Consider the following 7,792-nt stretch of genomic DNA (forward strand, 5'->3'; position numbering starts at 1 on the left):
TGCTTAGAGCATCCCAAAATGTGGTAAAAACCCAATAACGGGGTTTTTACTGCTTGGACTATATCCATCATTTTATCATATTATTAGATTGGAATATTAGGGGTAAATTTACTAAAGGTTCTATAAATGATAGACAGAGTCTGATTGGTTGCTATGGGCAAAATCGCCTCTTTCATATAAATTTGCCTGTTACTTTTGATTTATATGTTCTCTTTTTTTTTGGGGGGGGGGGGGGGGGGGAGGGCACATCTATTGTTTCTATAGGCTGCTACTCACATCACTGTTGCCCAAGTTTTTAGGTAAAATTTTCTTTAATTATTCTAATCTACTCCCTGTGGGGCCATCATACCCCAGCCTGACACTGATAACAGAGGTGGTCTCTCCTAGAAATAGTGCCATGGCATTCTGATGTGGCATTGTCAATGCACACCACTGTGTCACCACCACCAGCCACACTACAAGTGCCACAGTCACCACTGCATATATTCCCAGGTGCAATACTATTCCAGGATTGCTCTACCTTGCACTGCATTTTACTCAGTTATGCTGCATTAACCCTGCATTCTCACACCCTGCTGTTCTCCCTGGTTACAAAACAATACCTGGTTAAGCTCCTTCAAACACACAATCGGATTTTCCAATAATATTTACATAAAACCAAAGGTGGCTCTTAACTTACTGCAGGAGGGCGGCTGCCACTGGCCGCGCTGTTGGCTCTCGCTCCCCACTATCGGGAACCGCTTTCCAGCACTGCCAGCTGCTCCGCGCCCGATGCATGTGCAGTTTCGGTCTGGCAGTCCTGAAGGAAGGGGTGTCAACACACACCTTCCAATATCACTGCCTTTACTGTGGGTGACTGACAGGTATTACTTTAATTTAGAAGTCATTGTTAGTCACACTGAAGTCATTGCAGTCTCACAGACTGCATCTGGCTTTAAGACTTAACTGAGTGGTGGATTTTTAGTGGGGGACTGCAGCCCATATGCAAAACCCGCCACTGCATAAAACTCTTTAGACTATGAAACAAATGTACAAGTTATGGCAGTACTTACTAGCTAGCTCCTGTTTGCACTTCCAAAGCCAAACTAGAAGAGTACATGTGATTAGTAATGAGCTCTTCACTGACCGTATTATTGTAAGTGCTACAACATTCATGTTCTTTTCATTTAAATGCAAAATGAAGAATATATTAAAATCGAAACACATTGTGAGAACACAATGGACAAATGACAGGTCAGAGTAGAATTTTTTTTCTAACATAGAATTGTGTCTTTTCAGGCTTGTTAAAAATGTGCATTCAAAAGCACTGTGTGTGGAGACAACATGAATGGCACGTTTATCAGTCTTGACTATGGTTAAAAAAAAACAAGTTACACCTCAGTGCCTACTATAATATAAACAGGGGTGTATGGCTACAACGAGTATAGGTAGATTTGTGATAAGCAGCTCGAAAGCCAACTCAGGCAGTATGAAACTGTGTGATAATAGTATGGCATTGCTCTACATCAACCACTTTAAAAAAGAAGTTTAAAAGGTACTTTATCATGTACTTATATACTAGCTAAGCGCACTCGAAGAAAAAGCTTTGAAAGCTAATCTGCTACCTTCTGTGTTTGTGCATGTGTGAGAAAGAGATGTAGCTTCGCTCTCTGCCAGCAGAATCCAGTGTTTTGGAGACTCACAGACACTAAACCTATATATAGATGATTTATCAGCTAAATGGTGCTTTAGCCTAATTAAGGGCCTAATTCAATAGGAAACACGAATTAAAGTATTTTCAAATGAGCGGTTATGAAACGACTTCTGATTTGCAGTCGGTATTTCTGGTTTTGGTTGAAAAAAATGCCGGTGTGCCCAGTGTCTTGAGGGGGTCTCTGACGTCAGCGATGACCACTTCCAGCTCTGTTGCAGATTAGTGGGAGCCTCAGACATACTCACATTTGCACAGACAGCCCGGAATACCGGTCGCAAGGTATTCTGGGGAATGATTCCTGAACTGATGTTAGCAGTCACAAACCTCCACATGACTGTCGGGGATATGGGGTCAGAGGATATCCGATTTTCGCCAAAAAAAAATGCTGCCAACATTAGCAGAGTTGCACAGGAACGGTCAGCTCACTACTACCAGGAATCTCGTGGTGCATGGCATATAGAGGCTAGATTTATACTATTTTTCCTAATTTTTTTGTGAGGAAATATTGATATTTTCAAAATCAAGTTGCAAAGTAACAAAAAGCAGTACATGTGGGAGGTACTGCATGCAGCTTCCATCAGCATTCTGACTCCTTTTGAGAACATGTGCCTAGCCACTTTCATACAAACACATTTTCTCTCAAGGAGCTTATGGATTATTGCTTGTACACATGTACACTACTCACCCAAAATATACCAAAGATTGGGACCATAGCCTACAGCTTGCTTTGGTGGAAGATAATTGGACCAAAATCTTTCAGAATACATTTGTTAGTTCTGTTAGCTACTTAGTGATTGATACACAATGTAAGGTTTTGTAAGGTTCGACTACTGAAATGATGAATTGTTACTTCCCTCCTTTGTCCTCTTCTCCTTATGCTATTCTCCATCTGCATGATGCTTGTAAATTATCTTCATTTATATGTACTTTATTGAATTACATTATTTGTATTACTATTTACAGTGCAAATCTGTCTTACTTAATTCAATGCTTCCAATGCCCCTGATGAAGTCTTCTTTTTGACGAAACGTGTTGGGCCTGTTACATCATTGGAAAGACAAAATCTTTGAAAAATGATTCATTCTTTGCTGTATTGAATGTTTTATTATGTATATTATGTAGCCCATGAGGCACTCTTTTATTAAATATTGTGTTTATTTTTAATTGTGCAATCATTGGTACCGTGCGTCTGAGTCCCCTTGCGGGGCTCGCTACACTCGCCCACGCTGCGGGCTCGCTATGCTCGCCACGCTATTTAAAATCAACTCCATGCCAACATGGATAGTGGAGGTATGAACTATCCATGTTGGCATGGAGTTAAGTTACTTTTTTTAACATAGTTTGTGGCCAGCGTAGAACCCGGAAGTAGCACGGCGCCATGAAACTACACAAGTACCCAATCATTCATAGCACATGCTGAACTTCTTTATTTCTATCTCCAAACTCCTTTGGTCCCGTCTAACAGGGGACCCTCAGATGTGCTGCTACCTATCTCTAGTGCGCCGATGGGGTCTCCTTGTATATATATATATCTATCTATCAAGAATAACCCCAACCGCGCTCAATAGGTTTAAAGTAGCACCTCTGAGGGATCCCCTATTAGAGATTTTAGAGATGAAAAGAAAGGAGTTTCAGAGTGCGCTAACAACAATTACACAGAATTGATAAAATAATGTTTTTTTTTAATAAAAAACATTCAATACATTTGATAATATATAATTTTCAGTAGTTTGAACTTTCAGAGAGTGTAGCGGGCCAACGTATTTAGTCACCAGAATAACTTCATCAGGGGCGAAGGAAGCAGTTTGTAACAGAACAGATTTGTGCAGCAAATTACAATATATCAGTGTGAATTTAGAAAAATAAAAAATTCATACATACATTTTAAAAAATTTGGTACTTGTTTCCTAGAGCGGCCACAATCGCGGGCATTGAGTACCTTAAAGTTAAGGTACACGATGATCGCGATGGACCCGATTTCCTTTGAAATCAGGTCCATTTTCCCGGCAAAGGCAAAATCGGGGGCATCGCGTCGGGCGCGTGCATTAACATGGCCCCCGACGCGATGCCCGCGATTTTGCCATAGGCTTCAATGTTAAAATATTTTTAACATTGAAATCGGGAGCATCGCGTCGGTCTTGTGCCATTATAATGGCACAAGATGAGATGGACTTGATTAAGTCCATCTCACATAGGAAACAATGTGAAATGGGCCAATATGACCCATTTCACATTGTATATGGCCCCGTCATGGGTTACACAACCCCATTGTGAGCGTCACCTCACGATTGACGCCAACCCGAAGCGTAGCGAGCCCGTGAGGGGCGGCGGTGCGTGTCCTCCGACCTTTTCATACCCCTACTATCCACGTCGGCGTGGAGTTGAGAATATAAAGTGTGGCGAGCGCAGCGAGCCACCGAGCCTGAAGCGTGGCGAGCGCACGTGTATAACTTCACAGGTATACGCATCCGCTCGCCACGCTTCGGGCTCGGTGGCTCGCCACACTTTATATTCTCAACTCCACGCCAAAGTGGATAGTAGGGGTATGAAAAGGTCGGACGCGCACCGCCGCCGCTCGCCACGCTTCGGGTTGGCGTCAATCGTGGGGTGGCGTTGAGGGGGTAAAATTGGGGGTCTGGGGAATACTTTACATTGAATCCAATGTAAAATAGGGTCCCAGGGACCCTATTCACATTTGATTCAATGTAAAAATCAGGTCGATCGCATGCGATCGACGCGATTTTTCCGACACGATCACCCCGATGCAAATCGGTGTGGCCGTGCTAGGAAACAAGTACCAAAAATTTTCACAAAAAAGCATAGTGTGGATGGAGAACAAGATATGGGGAGAAGGACAAAGGAGAAGAGGATTAATTTATAGTTTAAATTGACAATTACTTATTGAATCAACCAGAGGGTTTAGTTAAGGGGACAGGAATCCGCATACAGAGATGAGGTTCAGTCCTTAGTTAGATGGAGCAAGGAGAACAACCTCTTATTGAATCTGGCTAAAACCAAAGAAATCATTATTGATTTTAGAAGGGGGAAGAAAACTGTATTGGAACCTCTTTTTATTGATCAGTTAGAGGTAGATAGAGTGAAAGAATTTAAGTTGCTGGGGACCACGATCTCTGAGGATCTATCATGGACTCCTCACATTGGGTTGGTAGTCAAGAAGGCCCAGCAGCGCCTCTTCTTTTTGAGGAGACTGAGAGCTGCCAATTTTTCTCGGGAGAACCTAGTGAGATTTTATACCTGTGTAATCGAAAGTATATTGGCGTATTGTATTACAGTATGGTTTGGAAATAGTTTAGTTAAAGACCTGAAGAAAATAACTAGGGTAGTACGCACTGCTGAAACCATTATCGGCTGCGACTTACCCACTATCTCGGACATCTTTGCAAAAAATTGCAGACGTAAGAGAACTAGCATTATGCAGGACCATTACCATCCTTATTATCATGTCTTTTCTTTTTTACCATCAAATAGGCGGTTGAGGTGTCTAAAAGCTAGAACCTCCCGTCTGAAAAATAGCTTCTTTCCTGCTGCAGTGTGCGACTACAATGTAAACTGTTAGTGCACTGTCGTCTCTCTTTCTGTTGGTATCTCCTCTGGGACCAAGTGTGTAATTTCGTTGTGCTGGCAACTGTACTTGTTGTTTTTACAATGACAATAAATTATCTTATCTTATCTTATCTCTTATCTTATCTTATCTTATCTAATTGATTGTTAAGTAAAGAAATTAAAATGATCAAAAATTAGTAAATGTTACCTCCAGTGAAATGGAAAGTTTGCCATATAGAATATATATTCACGGGAAAGAGAATAATAAAAGAAATGGCTCATACTATATATCATCATAAAGAAACAATCTCATATGAGCTGCGATCTTGCAATAACGGTCCCAAGTGGTGGAATCAGTAATTATTGAGGGCAATATAAAGAGAAAACATTAATCTATAATATATAACCTCCTAATTTCAGGTATGGAAAGAACCACTCAATGAAAAAATATTACATACCGCCATAGATAAATTTATTAAAAATAGGGCTGAATATAGCAAATCAAATCCGTATCAGGAATTCACAACTGGTTTGAAAATATTGACCCCCAATATAGTAGGCAATCAGCAATAGGGTTCAGGTCAATCTACAAAAAACAGAATTTGGAATGACAGCCGTTTTAATACCATACAAAACACTTACGTGACAGTGATCAAAAAAGCAGTGCTAAGTAAATAGAATCAATAGGACCGGATGTGCACTCTAGGGATCCAAGAACAGAATGAATCCCTAGGTGCTCATGGGACTTTATATAGGGCTTAGGTGATTACATAACTTCCTGTATGGAAAATGTATTTATTAGAGTCTAAAAAGTGGTTTAAACATACTTTCACTTAAATTGAAAAGGATAATTAAGGTGGCGCTGATATTGGAAACAAAAAAAGGATAAAGAGATAAGGATATATATATATATATATCTATATAGATATATACTGTAATCGTGGCACACACTCGGACTCATAAAAAGAAGCTGGGTACACGGAGGTACGATGCCAACGTTTTGGGTTTAATTTCAAGGCCTACATTGGCTTTTTCATCAGGTAATATAATGTGCATTGTAAGTAAATAAGTTCACTTATTTATCCAGCTTACTTGCTGCAATGCACGATATATGACCTGATGAAAAGGCCAATGTAGGCCTTGAAACGTTGTCCTTCGAGTGCCACCCTACACACACACACAGGCTGATCTCCTCCAGGATGAGATTCATCGCTTCATATAGCTCTTTTGTTACACCACCGAACATTAAGCTCCTTGATAAAGGTCCACTATATAAGGACCGAATCGTCGGGGCATGTTTGGATTTATCATGATACATGAATTGACCCATTTGACTACGTGATGAAATAAAAGAAATTGAGATGATTTACAACACTTCATGCATTAGTGTTGTTTTGGTGAGTGCTCCACACCTCGGATCTTGCAATTTGGGGACGAACTATATTGTGGGTGCACTAACCCTTTGTTGGGCACCCCACTGCTGTGTCTCAAAGTGAGAGTGCGGTCTTTCCGCTCTACTATTATAGATTATTTACTTTAATTATTCACATGAAAATATAATCCTGGCTCTATAAGTGTCCTAAGGCAGCATCTCATTCATTCAAATGCTTCTGTTAGATTAATTTGGGGCTATGGTTTCATTATGATTTTATAACTCAAAGGAAAACAAAAGCTATAAAATGAGCTTGTTAAAGGCATACATATAATGGTTTGTTATGAACAATCGCTTCCCAGAATTGAGAAGTACCACCAAATGATGTGTTAAACAGGAGCCCAGGAGTGTCAACAATAGAGCAAGCATTCCGCTCTCCTCCAACATGAATAATTCTGTAGTCTCCTGTGGGTTGTCATGTTACCCAGTATATGCATGATGGTTCTGGTTACATTTGTCATATAGTTTAGATTTGCATAAGCTGTTGACAATTAGCATTGCATCTGAAACAATTCTACATGAGTGCTCCGAATGTTGAGAATGAACAGATTTCTAAACACTATGAATATATCTGTATTGAGGCTATGTCTATTTATGGCACCTTATTAATGACTAAATTCATTATCATGTGTTTGCAGTGAATTATAATCAATGCTTGTAGGAGAGAAGCTTATCCTAACTATCTGGCACCAGGACAGTGATGTTCTACTGGGACTATTAAAATACCATAGGAAGCTATCCAGCCACCTATAAAATGGGTAAATCGAATAGGGACCGGCCTGCATATAATCCCATTAAGACATTTTTCAGAAGGCTGTCAACTGTACCACAGGGATATAGGGCTTGTACAATTACGGAACGCTGTGCGGATGCGCTGGCCATCCCCCCGAAGGCAGCGAGCAAAGGCTAGCCATTGATCACTGCTCACAGGGGTGATTGACATGTTGCAGGAATTTTCTGGGTGTTCCCCAGAGAATGCAGACATTTCCTGATCATTGGGAGGGAGCAGTCTCCTTTTCCTCATGGCCTTTGCAGCACTGTGTGAGTCCTTGCTCACTCAACACTGCGAGCGTGCGGGGGAGAATAATTGGATGGTGAATAAA

The sequence above is a fragment of the Crinia signifera genome, chromosome 2 (assembly GCF_055691185.1).
Source record: "Crinia signifera chromosome 2, ASM5569118v1, whole genome shotgun sequence".
Lineage (NCBI taxonomy): Eukaryota > Metazoa > Chordata > Amphibia > Anura > Myobatrachidae > Crinia > Crinia signifera.